Source organism: Misgurnus anguillicaudatus, chromosome 4 (assembly GCF_027580225.2).
Source record: "Misgurnus anguillicaudatus chromosome 4, ASM2758022v2, whole genome shotgun sequence".
Classification (NCBI taxonomy): domain Eukaryota; kingdom Metazoa; phylum Chordata; class Actinopteri; order Cypriniformes; family Cobitidae; genus Misgurnus; species Misgurnus anguillicaudatus.
In genome coordinates, this window is record NC_073340.2 from 17964176 (window position 1) to 17983186 (window position 19011).

General features: G+C 36.2%; 1 protein-coding gene and 1 long non-coding RNA gene across 3 annotated transcripts in view; both read left to right on the forward strand.

Moving 5' to 3' along the window:
* zc3h7bb (zinc finger CCCH-type containing 7Bb) overlaps positions 1-19011 on the forward strand; it is a 497977-nt gene that overhangs the window by 409117 nt on the left and 69849 nt on the right. The gene's annotated exons all lie outside the window — the stretch shown is intronic.
* LOC141363638 (uncharacterized) lies at positions 7047-8961 on the forward strand. Of its 2 annotated transcripts, none has more exons than XR_012369118.1 (2): positions 7047-7356; positions 8475-8961. It is a non-coding gene; the product is annotated as an uncharacterized lncRNA (long non-coding RNA). The 2 variants fall into 2 exon arrangements; XR_012369117.1 differs by lacking the exon at positions 7047-7356 and adding an exon at positions 7367-7525.

Genomic DNA, 19011 nt, shown 5'->3' on the forward strand with positions numbered 1-19011 from the left:
TCATGTACCAGCCTACATATTCATTAATTAAACATTTGATAGTGTCTCTATAATTTTTTCTATGATTGTAAAAATGTAGGAGTCCTCTCTTTATTTCTTTTCTCATTGTTTCTAATACAAATACAGTTATTTCTTGCATTAAAATGTTTTTTATATGACTGTATGAATTTCCTGTCCAAAAAAAAAAAACAATGATTTATTAGTTTAGTCTTGATGAAAGCGTTATAATTCACCAGTATTTTGAATTACTTTAAGCGTCTTTTAGAAAGTCAATTATAGTCGGTGTGATTGACGTTTTGGCCATAAGAGGGAGCCTGCACATAGGAATAATAGATCATCCTGTTTGCTCTGAAACCTATTTCTTGTGTATGCTTGTCTCTGTTGCTTTTTTATCTTAATTTTTAAAGATCCCCTATTTTTCTTTTCATGATTTTACATTTCTTTTGGTTTGCAAGTGTGTGGTAGTACATGTTAATCATATGCAAAGTCTATAAAGTCTATACAAATCCCAAAGTCTATCATGACAAGTTATCATCTCCAACTGAAATCTTTTTTCAATACAATGAATGCAAGGATTGTAGGCAACAATTTACTTCCTCAGCATGTTGACACATTATCATAATTTCGCCTGCTTCAGAATAAAGTCGCCTATAGTTTCATAGTGCAAAATAAGGGGCGGTATTATCCCCTTCTGACGTCACAAGGGGAGCCAAATTTCAATGACCTATTTTTTCACGTTTGCAGAGAATTGTTTACCAAAACGAAATTACTTGGTTGATCTTTTTCACATTTTCTAGGTTGATAGAAGCACTAGGGAAATTATAGCACTAAAACATGGAAAAAAGTCAGATTTTCATGATATGTCCTCCTTAATATCCTTACTTTACCAATCTGTTAGAATCTGCGCAAGTCGCACTGGCAAAGTTGATCGATCAGCTTGGTCATCTGCATTTTCTGGATGAGATTCAGGCTCGTATTGATAAGGTAGTAAAGACAATATTATCTCCTGTTGGGAGCTGTTCTTTCAAATATTGTAAAGAGCATCACATTTCCGTCACGTGCTTGAGGTATTCGGCCAATGACAACGAACTGTATAGCTGGCAAATCATTAGCCTGGGTGCCAGCCGATCTTAGCCCCGCCCACAAGAATGTGAAAACGGGAAGATCGGTCTGGCGTTTCTCCGTTGAGGAGCTACTATGCTTGGACAAATGCTGGTCGAACCAATCAAATTGTCAGGGCGGGCTTTATACGATGATGGACAGATAATCAACAGTAACGTAATGAAGCCCGTCACCAAAGAGCGAGTGTGTTGAATGGCTGCTGCTGTAGAGTTCAGATGTGCGGATTCTGACATTGAGTCTGTACTAAAAGATATCGACAGAGCATTGATTTTAAAGGAGGAACAGAGAAACGCGAGCAGGGCATTTGTTGATGTTTTTGTCGTCCTTCCTATTCGGCAAAAGTTGGTCGCAACTGAAATGGCTAACGTTATCACGGCGATGCAGCTCAGCGTGCACGACGAGATGGATATAATTAGCGGTCGTTGCCAGCTTCTTTTCGGAAGCCCGGAATCGTGGTTGCTGAATAAGTGGAGGGACATGCTAGGCTCCAATATTTTCAAGCAAACGTAATGGGTATCGTCGTGGATGAAGTTCACCTAACGTACAAATGGTAAGAGATAGTCTTACTCTATGACTTAGTAAATACTTCATGTTGTGATATAAACGAAATGTTGTAAACATAATAGGTGTTGATGTACATTCGCTAACTCAGTATAATCACAATGTTAGTGTCATTGTTGCGAAATAACTAGCAGTTCGGTCAGGTTGTAAAAGACGTAACGTACGTCACACACTTCGTTGCTCTGATTGGTCGTAGGTCTATCCAATTGAGTGCAGAGGCATTTTTCGGTTGAGACACGCCTCATAATTATAGCTCAATGGAGCGGTATCAGACTCAAATTCTGACTAGAATTGAGTATGACAACGTCAGGCTAGCAAATCATAGCATACTGTGCACAACGCATTTCAGAAAGGTGGGACATAGAGGAGCAACAATAATGTATGGTATGTGAATTTTTTTTAACCATAAACACGTTGCATTACACCAAATACACAAAATTATGTTTTTTTAGCAATAGGGGCTCTTTAAATGATCCACAGTTATTGTCTTACTTTTTGCTATAACTCTTCTCAGTAAAGTTTTAAAGCCACAATATGTGTGATTTTTGTAATTAAAAAATTTACTAAAAGCACTTGCACTGTGATGTTTCATGCAGTTGTATACATTATTCCAAATAAGGTTGTGCCTTGCAGCTAATTCATTATGATGACATAAAATAATGTGATCAAACGTACAGGTAAAAAGCATTACTTCATGCGTGAACATGATAAGCGAAATCCATCCATCTCTGGATGGTGAAAACAACATCTTACATCGTTCCACTCTCCTACATGATGTCATTGAGCTTCGCCTTAGTTATTGTTTTGAAAGTGCGACATATAGTGGTGAAATCCTACATATTGTGCTTTAAACTTAATTTGTTTGCCCTATTCCCCCACTACCCCAAGTCCAGCTGCCTGTTCCCCAGACTCCCCACCTCAGGTGCAGCTGCTTACACAGAAGGTACAGCTCCCTACTTTCACAGACCACCATTAACTGGACCACACAAGAATGCCACATTCAGTCCTACAATCAACATGACTTATCCATTTTTAGAAAGGCTGCCATTTGTAAGGATGTAGTAGTTTTCTGAAAAAAAAAATAACGTTCTCCTAAAAATCTTAGCATTTTAACAAGCTTAAAATGTTTTGCCTACACAATTATAACACAAATGTAGTTTCAGACTTAATAAGAAAACAGGGGCATGCCTGAGAATGTGAATTTATACAGGAACAAATACATTTCCTACATCAGCATAAAGGAAATATCAGTCAGGTAGTTCTTAAAGGGGTAGTTCACCCAAAAACGAAACTCTGTCATTATTCTCTCACTCTCATGTTGTTACAAACCTGTATAAATTTCTTTGTTGTGAAGAACACAAAGATATTTTGAGGAATGTTTGTAACCAAACTGATCATGAGCCCCATTCACTTCCATAGTAGGAAAAAGAATACTATGGATGTGAATACGGTTTGTTTACATTCCTCCAAATATCTTACTTTGTGTTCATCAGAACAAAGAAATTTCTACATGTTTTTAACAACATAATGCTGCGTTCAGACAGCCGCGGTAGAGGCGTCAATCGCGAGTAATTTCAATGCTAAGTCAGGCCCGGCGCCACGAGGGGGCAAAAGGGGGCATTGCACCCTCAGATCTGATTTGTGCCCCCTCTGTTTCATTTTTGTATTCATGGTTACAAATAAAATCTTCAACCTTTTGAGTTAAGTAATAATTTAAACTTATCCCCATATGGGATTTATAATGTTAAGTGATGTGACATTACTGCCAGATTCAAACGTCTTTCGCGTTGGTTGGCGCTGAGTCAGACGGACGAGCTCAGCGCGAGCGCTGTCATATATCAATGCAGTGTTTTCAACCTCATAATGTTTATATTAGATTTCAGACATTTAAGTACACATTAGCACTGGTAAAACAAAAGCCTACATTTAGTTTGTAAAATACACCCTGATGTTTGTGGAAGCAGCAATAAAAATCTATTCAAATAGGATAATTTGCAAATAATAAATAAATATTATTTTCAAATAATAATAATTTGCAGACGTGTGTTATTCATATCAGACAAACACAGTGGAAGCAACTATAAAGTTTACTCTATTGTTATAAAGGTTTTAATGATACCCGTTTGAAAGACGGAGATGCGCATCTGTCAATCAGCTATTACATAACAGAGCAAGTGAGGCCAGAGATGAACGTGCTCTTAAACAAGAAATAATATATGGAATAATTTGTGCATCTTTGAATAACTGTAAGAATACGTTTGCTTTAAATATCATTTTGTCATATAAAGTTTTAAGAGATAATAATGTTTTATCCACTTTTATTGCTTATTTAAACTTGCGGTTAACAGCGTGTTTGGCGCATTAAGCCTGCCTCAGAGTTTATTTCAGTAATATTGCTGTTATTCCGGTAATAATAATACAATTTGCATGTCAATCCTGCTTCCTTCTCTGTTTTTTAATTTCATTATGCTGCTATGTTAAGTTATATGTGGAAATGTATTGCCATATGAGACGTCTGTTGCCGTTATATAAATACCCTAGTCTATTCAAATCATATGCGGAATAATGTGTGCATCTTTGAATAACTGTAAGAATACAGTTCCTTTGAAAATAACTTTTGTCAAAGTTTTGAGAAATAATGTTAAGATATTTGTTGCAGACGTTTATTGCCGTTGAAAAGCCTACTCTTCTCTATAATATGGAAATCACATAGGAAATATATAATGTGGTATACTGCACCCTGCTAATTTTAATTTATATGTGGAGATAAATAAACCTTTGCAAATCTGCTGATTTAATCCATTCATTTCCTGACCACCCAGCACCAGGCTAGAGATTTTAAACATCCTTAATCCACACTTACTAGTCTATCAAATAATATCTCATGATCTATCATCATTAGTGAGTTTCTGGTTACCTGTGCTGTGCAGTTGCATATGGAGTGTTTTATGGATCGCTGCATTTAAAAGTATGTCTTTCCAAAGCGAGATCTCAGTGTATCATTGATGGTATAAAGTTAAGCCCCCTCAAAAATTTCACATGCCCCCTCAGTCATTTCATCCGGCAGCCGGGCCTGTGCTAAGTCAATGTAAAGAAGCGTTGACATGCATCTGGAGGTCTCGCGGTGCAAATGAGGCGTTTAGTACGGCGCGGTACACGCAGTTCCACCTCATTTGCACGTCTAGTTTGCGCGAATGGCGCGAATTGAGAGTTTCCGTGGCAAACGCGCGAGTTGAAAATTTGAACTTTGGCGAAAAAAGGCGCCGCAGTATCCAGGAGCTTGCTCTAGTAGTGATGTGATTACAGGAAGTGAGCGGAGTCGCAGAAGCCCCTCACATGACGCGAATTGCCGCGTGAATGTCTCGATGACTAGAATTTCACGCGCTGCTTTCATGCACGAATGAAGTGTGAATTTAATTTTGATTTAATTTTGGGTGAACTATACCTTTAATAAACCACACAGCAAACAAGCTACACTTTTTGGTGTAGTAAAATATATTAACCCTCATAATTTCTACATAGTAATATTAACATTTATTGAGAACTAGATTTTCCTAAGTAAAATTTTGATAAATACACAATTAATTCATGTACAAAATGAACTGTGTGGGAATAGTAAATCATATTACATGTTTTTTTTATACTGCACATTGTCCTAAACAGGGTTTAAATTGGGCCGGGGCCGTCCGGGGCTAAGCTCCGTCACATAGGCTGAAGGTCGCGCTCTGCTCTTGCCAGTGTACCCGCTGCGCTTGTGCGTGTGTACTCGCTGCGCTGATGCGCGTGCACTGACGCGAAGGGAATAATGCGTTTTCATTCATTATGGGGCATACTCACCAACGCAAGTTCAACGATTTGCGCGAGCAGATTACATACAAAGTCAATGCAAAGACGCAACCAGGCGCGTCCTTGCAAGGGGCGATGACAATGACGCGAATTGGGCGCCGCAATTGCCGCGAAAACACGCGCTTTTCCCTTAAAAAGTCTTCGCGCAAGTTATGCAACTTAAGCGAAAAAACTCAGAACTTCAAGAACGCTTTCTCACACAGGATCATTTGACGAGAGAGAGAGAAACAGAGAGAGAGAGAGAGAAAGAGAGACAGAGAGAGAGAGGTAAGAATGGTGCCCACGTCGAGAAAACTTCATAAGACTAGAAACGTGTAAAGGATTAAAGTATGTATGTCACTCATCTAATTACAGTATTTTAACTGGATAACACTGGATATAACCCATTGTTTAATTTAATAAAATAATGTATTTTGATTACACAAATCAAACCTAACTGTATGATTGTTTTAGCTGCTGACCAGCATAGGGAATCTCTATGGCTAATTTATAAGACATTTTGATGATACAGTACTGTGTGTTGTACCTTTTCTTTTTATTTGAGTCTTTTTAGCCTATCTTATGCCTAGAATTATTCAAGGAGGTTGATTCTTTTAACTTCATTTAAAGTTTGATCAATTGTGCATAATGACATGTGCAACAAATGCATATAGGGTGTCAGACTCATAGATTTGCATCATTTAAAATTCAGACGCTCGTTATAAAATATTTGGGGTCAACCTCTGGCACAGCTTTAAAGCTGAAACTTATCAAATCCTATCAGAGGTCCAGAATGTCATTGAAACACACCAGTGACTTTGCTATCATCAGTATTAAACATGTTACCCCTTGAAGTACCCCTCCCCGCAGAGCCCCCCCACATAACAAATCCCAATTTAACCCCTGGTCCTAAAATAATTAAGTACATTTTAATCAAAAACTTTAGCGTGTTCAAGTCAAAAATCTGAGTTCCTTTAACTGAACCATATAAAATCCATTAAACTAAAACATTCAAGTAAAATGAACTTAAATTTATTTGCACATGTTGTAAGGAATACCCACAATCCTTTGTGCCTGAATATTTGGATTTTTTCACAAAATAAGAACTGATAAGAACTGTAACTTACATATTTGTTAATAAAATGTCATGAAGGTTTAAGCTCTTATATTATTGATGTTGTTTTGTTGTAAATTATAATTTTGTGAAGTCACCGTTCAGGCAATCAGTGTTTTCTTACATGAACTCTGCACTGAAAAAACTAATACGCTGGATTTACTAAAAAATAATAATATATAGTGCACAATCTTTGCACCCACTTTTTAAAGTAAGTTTTACATGGAATTTTAAGCAGTTTAAGCATTTGCAATTTTTAAAGTAAGCTTTACATGGAATTTTAAGCAGTTTAGGCTAAAAAAAAAATTAAGCAATTGCTTAAAATTAAATGTTAAACTTGCTTAAAAAGAGGGACGCAAAAATGATGCACTATATTTTTTAGTAAATCGAGCTAATTCGTTTTAACACTGTAAAATGATTTTAATTCTCAGCAAATATAGCTTAAAAATACATGCAGATTTTACTAATAAATTTAAGTAAAATTGATTCCTGTCCTTAGCAAATATAGCTAAAATAAATGTAAAGATTTTGCTCATTAATTTAAGTTTTGCACATTACTTGAATTATGGCTATAATCATTACTAAATATACTGAGCTTTTGGTTTACTTATAAAAATTGTTAACACTATAAGCAATTTTGAGCAAAGTCAAGAGTCACGTGACGCAGATCGGGAGCCTGCGCAGCAGCCATTTTAAACTGTGGCGTTACTGTTAAGACCTCTTCAGGAATTAAGGTAAGTAAAATTACATTCTACATTTAAATGTAACGTGTCATAAAGTCCGTTCATGGAAGGGAACTTTGTTGCCTTTATAGTTTGTTTCCGACGGACCATTAAACAGTTGCCACTGACCTGAGAGCTGTGACAGACAGCTGAGCTCTCTGATATCGTTCATGTCAAATATGTGAGTAATCACGCATATTGTTACGTCTTTAGCACCTTCTGCCTGCTATTGTGAATGTTTGATGTTATGCCAGTGTTTATATATGCAAATGACGATCGCGACGCGATCGCAGTAATCTGATATGTATATTAGCCATGTTAGCATTGCACACGTTGATGCTCACGTGCAAGCATGTGCTTCGCACATTTATTTATGTATATTTAATATTAATGTATATTTAATAACTATTTGAGTTAATGTTATATACTGTTCATTTACTTAACTAAACTAATAGTTAGGTGTAATGTTTACATGGCTGTTTTAATCACATAACTGAAACTTAACTACTGAAGTGAATGTATACAGATTTATTCATTTATTTGTTTATTTTACAGACCACAACGTAATTCATCATTACTCTCCATAATACTACCAATGTATATGGCTATCATTGCTTGGCTGCTTAATTATAATAAATAAGTTAGAAGTTTGAGGAAGTACTTCTCCATTGACTGATTCTCTAACAGGAATCTTTGTCCTTATTTATCCGCTATGAGAACAGCAAATTAAACTAGATGTGGGAAGGCTTCCGCACATTACGTGAAAAAAGTACATATTTCTTTTATAAAATGACGTTTAATGCAGATTTCTTGTGTTTGAAATAGATGGTAACTATTATAATAAATAAAATAGGAAAGAGAAAGTATTGTTTTTTTACAGGATTGATTACCGTATCATGGTTAAACTATGGTTGTTATGGTGAGACAGTGGCAACATTGAGGTTGCAATGCTCTCCTTCAAAATAACTATGCAGCTAATCAAAAACCATATTTACTGCATGTTTAGAAAAGCAATAAAATAAATAAGCAGCATTCATTTCAGGCTTTTAGTGCAACCCCAATGTTATATGTGTATCTTATAAATCAGATTTAATTTTTATGTAACTTTAATCTCTTTAATTTTTCACCAGAGGGGGCGCACCAGATGACACTCCATTTGAGGCTGAAATAGTTCTGGAATGGTGTTCAGGTTCTGTGAGGATTGTCCAGTCTCACCAAAGCGTGCATTTCCTTGTTTGGCTGAATATATTGTCTTGATCTTAAGACTTGGGTACACTTTTAAATTCTTTAAAAAATACTGCTGCACTTAGACAGTGCAAAACTGTCTCAGAAGATTTTAACATTAAATAATAAACTGAGTGTTGAGTTAATTTTCTAAACACATTCATACACCACACTCAGACACACGTGTACAACACAAATTTAGTAGCATGTTAATTAATGTTATTGTTACAACATTTACTTGTTGTTTACTTATTTTCAAATGAATGTCTTGCCCTGTTAGCAACATACGGCATACAACAATAGACATTACATGCTGATTCATGTTATTGTTATGAAATGTCTTGTTTAATTTTTTATGAATTTTTATGCCTTGTAGCAACATATTATGCACTATATTTTTAAGTTAATCCAGCCTTTTTAGTGGATGTTGTTTGCATCCACTTTTTAAATGAAGTTTCACATGGAATGTTAAGCAATTTATGCAATTGCTTAGAATTTAATGTAAAACTTCCTTTAAAAAAGGGATGCAAAAATAATTCACCAGATTTTTAAGTAAATCCAGTGTTTTATTTTTTACAGCCTTGTTTCTATGATTTTTTTAACTTAATCAAAAATGTTCAAAACAATAGATGTTGTATTTAAAAAAGTTCTACAAATAAAAAAACTTTTATTTTTTTGTCCTGTGTCTTCTTATAGTTAATGTATTATAAATTAGATGTAAATGATAAGTTGTAATGGTATAAACAAGACTTTAATGGTAGACATAACTTAAAATACAGTGGTAAAATGCCTTAAAATATTTTGTCTCACCAACCAATATATTTAAGCTCTACAGACTAAATTTTTTAGCTACAATTGCTTTAAATTCCATGTCATACCAACCAATAAATTTAAGCATTGCAAACTAAAAAATTGTAGCTAAAATTGCTTAAATATCCATGTGAAACTTGCTTACAAAGAGGGACGCAAAAATGATGCACTATATTTTTTAGTAAATGCAGCGTATTCTTTTTTACAGTGTGTTCAAAACATTTTATGGTATTTCTCTCCACAGTCCTGACAATTTATATCAAATACACAGTTTTGTGTGCATTTCTGTGGAGAATCAATTTTATTTAATGACTGACTTAAAATCAGTCATGAATTTTGTTTTATAATGCCATTTATAACACTATGAGTATCTAGAACTATGTTTACATTTTACTTAAAAAAGTTTGTGCAAATTGTTATGAGGATTTTTTTAAAGTAAATTTTACAAGTTGTTTTTTTCAGTGCAGAACCTACTTTACATGCATTACAAGGTAAATTTATTGAAAAAAAAATGAAATTGTAAAAGTTAACTACTAGTTAAAGCAAACTTATGTTAAGGTTGAGTAAAGTAAATTTTAATGTGTTTTAAATACAAGATGATAGAACGTACTAACTCCTGGGTTGGGAATTCACTTGATGTCAAATATGACTGTTTGAACTGTGGTTAACCTCAAGTCGAACATTTGTCAAGATATGTGAGAACAAACCATTCTTGTTAAAAATCACATTGGTTTCTTTGGCAGTTTTTGGCTGTGGGAAATTAACAGAACAGTTACTGTTTAATTTGCTAGCGGGATATGACATAATTGTAAACGCGAGTGTTTTAGTAAGCAATAAAGTTGCGTGAATCACATCATTCCCAGCATAGCTTCATATCCAGAGGCTGTTTTCACAAACTGTTTTTCTTCTGCATTTATCACAACCTCACATATTGTTTTACTGTAATGGTTGTCAGCAAGAAACAGCGTGTTTTATTTAAAATGTGGAACCACATGAATGTGCAATCCTTGTAAATTCTCAAATTAGTTAAAATGGATTCTTCAGCAAAAAAGCATTCGGTGAAATAACTTTTACAAGCAGTCAGTAAAATGGCTGTATATGGCTTCAACCGTCTCTGGCTGCTGACCCTTACCAAGGAATTTTTCCGGAGTGGTGGCTGGGCGTTGAGCCATAGAGCGACAGCCCTTTACATACAGCAGTCCAGCAGCCACAGACTCCAGACTGGTCCTCCAAGGGCTTCATTGCCCTGGTAACCACATAACAACCATATACTCCATTCCTGTCTTTGACTTGTTGCTTTTCTGGATTTCAGCTGAAGGATGCAGATTAAAATAATGATACGGTGTTAATGAGACAGAATCTAAAATTTGTGGGCGAAGTCACATTTTGCCCCCAAAAAAGTATTTTTTTCCACATAAATAAATAAATGCATCCAGACCTTTCATGTTTATGTGTTTATTTTAATTTCCATTATTTTTATTGTGATTCTCAATTATTTGCCAAAGCATTTATAAGCTTAGATGCAAAAGCCACTAAATGCCATCTCCCTCAAAAATTAGATAATGATATTGACCGAATGTTCTCGCCACATATTATATGTTCATCAAATACCTCTGCCATTCAGATATACCGGCTTGTTTGCAGAACCCACTAAATGCCACGTTGATTTTTCAGCAAAGTCCTCTAATTGCATGAAAGACAAATATGAACCAACCGTGGATCACAAACTTGGGTTCCTTGTAAGTACTTGGACCTGAATACAACCCCGAATGTGGCAGACACATGCATCACAGTGCCTTCTAATGTGTGGTTCAGTTTCTTCATTTTTACATTCTGATAAATTCTATATTGCTGAATAATCTTTTTGCTATGTTTGTAGTTGCATCATTAGCGATTTTGCTAACTGTCTTGTCCAAAGAATTGGATTTTTTTAAGAAAACCTGCATGCACTTAGAGGGTTTTGCAGTGAAAGACAATTTCAAAACTCAAATTTGGTAAATATCAATGAAATGACTAAAGTGACATTTGTTAAAATAAGGCATTTCAGTAACAGCAGTGGCGGTCCGTACATTTCACACATAGGCCTTTAGTGGTGTCCTATCTAAATTAATCCATCTCGTAATACCATCATAATGACGTCACAGCAATAGAAACACATCAACAGTTTAAAGGCGGAGTCCATGATGTTTGAAAGCAAATGTTGATATTTGAAATCACCTAAACAAACACGCCCCTACCCCAATAGAATCTGGACCTTCTATTGATAGACCCGCCCCACACATACGCAACCCGGCATTTGATTTGATTTGATTGGCTATAAGTGTGTTTTGGTAGTCGGCCCGTCTCCTTATTCAAAGCGTTTTTCAAACATCGTGGACTCCGCCTTTAATTGCATAGTAAAATAGAAATGACTGTATTTTACACCTCTAATTTTACTTTATTAAAAAAAGACACTACAAAATGAGACTCAGCGAATATTATACAGAAACCCATTAAAGGTATTTGAAATGAAGTCAAACTCTTTGTTTTTGCTAAAGAAATCACATTAATGGTTCTTAAGAAAGCTTAACAAGTGTTTTGAAAAATCAAAAGTATAACAAAATATTTTGTTGACAGTCAAAGATAATGCAATAAGTCAAAGGTTATGATATTCACAAAATTGACAATACTTGACTTACTAAATAAAATGAGCCAAATTAGCCTGTGGATTATTTTTTGTTAACGAAATCCATTCTCCTTTTTTTCCTCAAAAAGAGTTCAATCACTCTTTTGTACAACAAGAAGTCTTTTTCGCCATAGAGGCTAATGCTGAAAGTCGAGACTGTCCAGTAGTATTTCTGGCATACGTTTTAATTTGTTAGGCTTGAGAATGTCGAAGCAGATGACCGGAATAGTCACCGCCAAACATGTCAACGCGTACAGCTGTCACATTCTCTCACCCAGATTTTTATGCTGAAGGAAATCAAGGATTTCAAAGGTTTTTTTTGCCTTCAAAATCAGTCATGGCATACATTACGGTCAGTTCTGTTTATAGCCGGTACATTGTTCTGTGACTCTCCGTGAAGATGGAGAACGTTCGCGGGAATTTTTCCGGTTTGTTTGAAACTGCTGGGGGTCAATCCAATCAATTTACGTGAAAATGCTGATGTCATTAAAAGCCAGCTAGAAGGCGCTGATGACACAAACTCGAAATCTGATTGGTTAATGCAATGATTTAATTGCCATTTGGTGCCCGCACTGCTCATTCTGAAGGCTTGGGAGGGTGTTGCATCTACACTTCTTGATTTTAAAATGTTCAACGCATATGGCAATTTTTCAAGAGATAATCTAATGTGTCCCCACAATGTGCCTGTGAACTTTCAGATCCAAATACTCTATAGATCTTTCATTATATCATGTTGAAAGTGCCCATTATTGGGTGTGCAGGGAAAAATGCTGTTTTTGTATGTCTCTTTAAAGGGATACTCCATCGTTTTGTCACATTATACTATGTTATTACCTTAAAGGAACAGTATGTTGGATTGTGGCCAAAACTGATATTGCAATCACAAAACTTGTGGCTAAAACTGGTACTGCAATCACACAACTGGTGGCCAGTACACTACATGACAACATTAACATCAGCTGAGGGCTGCAACTCAACAATATCCTGGCCAGATCAATGTTGTGAGTGAATTAAGTATTTGAAATGAAAATGATTTCTTAATGTCTAGTGAAATATCAGGGCCATTTTATGATTAATTGATATAAATTTCTTACATACTGTTCCTTTAACTAAGAAGAGTTGATACATAACTCTATTATCTTAGTGCGTGCACTTAATCGCTATGGCAACACTTTGATAGCACTTACAGTAATGAGAGGGAGATAGGGAGCGGATTTTTCAGGCATGACTTTTTACTGCGCCGAGTCGAAGTATCACCCAAAAGTGCTATTCCGCCATACATTATAGTTACCCTTTTTAACCCGCTTAGAAGAGCGCCACGTTTTATTTTGTGCCACCATACTTGGTCATATAACTACTTGTTTTAAATAGGGAAAATGTTGATGTGTTTGGTAACTTCATCTCTGTTTGGTACCATTGAATGAACTGGGCTAAGCTAAGTGCTACCAAAGCGTCGCAGCGTGTCCACAGTGTTAAAGTGTACGCACTAAGATGATAGAGGTATGTATCAACTCTTCTTAGTTAAGGTAATAACATAGTATAATATGACAAAACGATGGAGTATCCCTTTAAATGCAAATGAGCTGCTGCTTCACTCCCCGTTTATATATATATATACACTGTTCACAAGACATCACCTTACCTCATGGTTATAATGAATGTATGGTAATGAATTATCTAAAAAAGATTTATATAGAAATTACAATCTAACTGTGGTCTTTGACAATTATGGGTGGGGCCTGCGCAAAGTGATGTCAGTTTGCTCATAAAATGCCGAGCTTGTCCCATGAGACTGTTGAGGTTTTACAGGTATTTAAAAAAGAGTGGGCAGATATTTGCCATTAGAGGGTGGTTGTGTAAAGGTTTCACACAATTTTTTCAAACAACATGTGAATTTCTCATATAAAGTGACCTTCAAAGCAAAATAAAATGTCGTTTTTTTATCTTGCTGGAAAATTTGCTCTGTTGAGACTGAATATTTTTACTTGTTCAGACCACACTATCTACCACTTTAAATGTGATATCACATGTCCCCGCTGTATAAAAACACAAATGACATGTCAGCGAGTGCCAGGCTGCTTCTGGGCTTTATGCCCTCTCTGAAACCCTCTACTATTAAAATCCCACCCTTACTACACCACAGGGGTAATTACATCGAGATATGTGCACAGACTTCAAATGCAGACAGAAGAATCCAAGAAAAACAAACCACCTCGAGTTTATTCAGACAGACACAAACATTTATTTGCAATTCAAAGAAACTTAAGTGATTGAATTACACTACATGTGAATAGGAGGGTTCATCTTTTTGTTTAAGAAAGTTGAGATGTTTTTATTTGACTTTGTCTTCTTCAGAAGGCCAAAAGAATAATGTTGGTCTTCCTTTTATGTGTGTGTGTGTGTGTGTGTGTGTGTGTGTGTGTGTGTGTGTGTGTGTGTGTGTGTGTGTGTGTGTGTGTGTGTGTGTGTGTGTGTGTGTGTGTGTGTGTGCGTGTGTGTGTGTGTGTGTGTGTGCGTGTGCGTGTGTGTTTGCATACACAAGTGGACACAAGCAAGACGTGGATACACAAATACACAGAGGGTTCAGAGGTCAGACTACAACATTCCTCACAGCTCTGGACACACACCCTTGACCTTAGACATACCCTAAAAACAGAGTAAACTACGTACGCATGCACATAGTTATGTAAGCTGTCCTCCTATGTGTTATCACAACCAGCCAAGGGATTGAGGATTAGAGAAAAGTTTTGGCTCTTTTCATGGGATGCAGGTTCTTCATATCTAGACACTGCTAAGTTAAAATACAATTTTGAGACAACTGCTTTGACTTTACACTAATGTTTTAACCCACTATATCCCTTTGATAGATGTGTGTGTTTGTGTGTAAATGAGTGTGTGTTGAGTTTCCTGCTAACTCAGGTCCAGCCTTACAATTGCCTATTGTTTGGGGCGAGTCACACTTCCTGACACGGCAGAATTCACGGAAGCAAAGACGTAGTCCAAACAAATTCTTTTGGCTACACCTCCACCCCAGTTTCACTGCACCCGCAGCTCCAAGGAGCCGTGTGCCCAGAAAGGGCATGTTCCCAACAGGAAGTTAATTAGCTCTTCAGGAAAGCATGGAGGAAGCAGGTGGAGTCAGGAATATGACCGGCTTCTCCTGCACTTGCAAAATGGAAACTTTTATCTGTTTATTCCAATTACAAGTTCATTAGACTGAATGGCCATAAAGATGCTTGGTCTTTAGGTTTTGGGTTACATACATTTTACATACCAGTAGGCAAGAATTCTCGAAAAGTCTCCAACCCACACATTCAATACCCTATAACCCCCCCTATCGCACCAGACACCCACACACACTAAAGACAAAAAAGCTTTCCTTCTCAGACGGCAACATCTGGCTTTCATAATCCTAGCCAATTCTCCTCTCCTGTTCCTAATGGACTTTAAATAGGAGATCTGACCACTAGGCTCGGTGTCTGTGTCCTGGCGCAACATTTAGACAAATATTTGCTTTTAGGGAAAAACTGGATGGAGAAATATGAGAGAAATATACGTTTTAACAGAACGGCAGATTATTTGTGTCGCCCATACCGTTGTTAACACTGTTTCCCCAAAATTAGTTAAGAAAGAAATAGCTGCGGATCAGGAAACAGATTAGTAAAACAATAATTTTGGGGAGGTGAACAAATGATCAGTAGGGTTAATAATTTACAGCATTGGTTTCACTATACATCTGTAATGACAAAGTTTTAAAAAAGCAATGAGGGTTCTCAACTGCATATTTACTTTGGAGTTGCACGGTAGCTTTTGTATTTTTAGGATGTTATTTAAGTAGCAGAACTGCATGCCACTATGAAATATTATTTTAGTCGAGATCCAGAGTATTACGAATAGAAAAATGCTATTTTTATTGAATGCTTTGTCAAAGTAATGTATGTTACTGTGTGGATTAAGTTGTGAAATGCTGACAAGAGTTTAAACCTTGGCAAGCTTCGTAACCTGTGTGAAAGTAATTTCCTGAGGAGACATCCTTTCTCACCGGGAATTATTCATCCTGTTTTACTAGCCCCTTTTCCTTGCCTCCACCTCCATTCCTGTACCCTCACTACTTTAAAAGTGCCTTAGATTCTTATCCTTTTCACTGCATTATTCACCTGTTTTTTTTTTCAAACATCCGCTTTTATGCATTTTAATGCATTTGGTAAATGAACACATATTGAATAAATAATCCTGTCAGAACTATGCAGCAACAAAACTACAGCTTGCATGACATTATTCACATCTAAATTCCTAATAGTTTTGTAAATCCCAGTCTCACAGATAAACACCGGGCACAAAGACCCATCCATGTGAGAACACAAACCTAGTGTGCATACTTAAAGTCTTGTTGTTTGTCTGTGGATTGGGGTAATTAGTCTCTCATCATGGTCTCATCATGGAAATAACAGGATGATCAGTATCTCTACAGAGAGATGATGGCTCAGTCTAAACAGAAAGTTGAGAGCCACTAGCAAGACTAGTGGATTTAATCTACTTAACTTATTACAATAAAGATTAAAAACAGTAGGGCGTTACATGTCACTAACAAAAATTAACCATGTTGATTTAAACATCATGATAAATCCTTCCCTGTAACAAATGCTGGGTTATTTTCAACCCAGTGTTGGGTCAAAAAGGGTCATGCCCAGCCGTTGAGTTAAATTAATCCAGATGTAATATAATGTATAATGTATTAGACCCAACAATGGGTTAAAACAACCCAGCCTTTTGTGTTAAAAACAACCCAGCATAGGTATAACAAAACAATGGGCTCGGTTCATTCATCCATTTTTGAGCCAACGCACCCAGTGTTGGTGTCAATGAAGTTGCTCGGAGAAACATGTAAATAACATGGCATCATGGGCTTGGGACAAGACCCGCTTACTTTTTAAGACCAATGATATTGGACCATCTCACTTTTTCTCAAATTTAGCGCATATGTCTGTTCACTTCTCAAAGGGCCATCAGTCAAATCCATTCCACTTGAGGTATGCCCTAATATATAAAAATCCATTCCGCATTTTATCTACAGCCTTGACTTCCACACTGTTGCTTCCTCAAATTAATTTCACTTGGCTCATTTAGAGTCCATATAAGTTCAACTCCATTTTATCTTTTCACTACTTTCGCCAACTACTGTGAGGGCCGCGACTCAAGGTAAACAAAGCTTTTAGGCAATATAAACAAGTGTTTAAAGAGCACCTATTGTCCGATTCATGTTTTAAAATTTCCTTTGGTGTGTAAGTGTGTATTAGCACATGTTAACGATATGCAAAATGTACATACCCCAAAGTAAACGATGACGCAAGTTATCATCTCAAACGTAAATCTCTTTTCTTGGACTACAACAAACACATGGATTGTAGGCAACAATTAACTTTCTGGTATTGGTGATGTAGACAAGACCGACATTATCATAATTCCTCCCACTTCGGACTTACAGCCTTTAAGTTAACTCCTGTTAGCAACCGAATCTTTCAAACATGGTAAGGAGCGGCACGTTTCCGGCTGCCGTCAGAGGTAGTCAGGTCAATCACAACGTACAGATTAGCTGGCCAATCAGGAACACAGAGCTTTTCAAATCCGTGCGTATCAGGAAGATAGTGAAATCTGAAATACCAAAAATATACGGTATGTGGAAAAAATTATTTTTTTAAACCATAAACCATATGAACACATTGTATTATACCAAATACACAAAATAATGTTGTTTTTAGCAATTAAATAGGTGCTTTTTAATTAAATGGCACCAGAATACAAGAAATTGGCATCTACTCCAGTAAATGTTTTGGACCCCCCCACATTTTTTTGGTTCCGACGCCCAGTGTTGGGGAAAGTTACTTTTAAAAGTAATGCATTACAATATTAAGTTACTCCCCAAAAAAGTACCTAATTACATTACTTAGTTATTTTTCATGGAAAGTAATGCTTACATTACTTTTAAGTTACTTTTGCATTACTTTATATTACTTGGCTGAGGCTTGATCTCTTTCAGGCCTTGCAGGTGTTTTTTATTATAGCAAAAATGTCAAGCTCTGGCCTGCCATCTCCGTTTCTGACTCAAACTGTTCCGCTTAGGCGCACAGAGTACGTCATTCTACGTTAATATGTTCAGTTTGATTCAGTATGTCATTTTATTTTTAAATTGAATTAATTAAACTGAAAAGTAACTTGCATTACTTTTTTTAAAAAGTAACTCAAATATTAATGTGTACATTTATAAAGTAATGCGTTACTTTACTCTTTACTTCAGAAAAGTAATATTATTACGTAATTACTTGTAACCCCGTTACCCCCAACACTGCCGACGCCCATGCGTGGCATATAATATGCTAATAATTTAGCATCACTATTTGCACTGTAATGATTTCATTTTTTATTCTATGTCGTTTGTAGCGTTCACAACAATGTACACTCATGGATAATTTTTAACCCAGCATTGGGTCAAATAGGGACAAATCCAGTCAATGTGTAAAATTAACCCAGAAATGTTTATATTTGACCTAAGAATGGGTCAAAATCAATATTTTGGGTCAGACAACACAGCATAGGCTGGGTTTGTCCCATTTTAGTGTAGCGGGAATCCAAATCCAATTTCTATTGACAAGACACTAACGTTTATTTACTTCTATTCTGTTGTAATCTCGAAGGCCTTGACACGGTATACAACCCAAAAACAGGATGAAAGTCAAAAAGGAAATAAACAAAAAGCACAGACAACAACTGAAAGCAAAGGGTGGAAACTATAAATAACACTAGGATTGCAACAATGTATACAGAAAACTCAATTACAAGCTTATCTTACATTTCTTAATAATCACCTCTCAATCAAGAAAAAGCATCAAGTGTGGGAAAGAAAGAATCACGTTGTTTTCTCAAAGACGTTTGTCATCATCAAATCATGGGTGAAAATAATTTGATGCTTG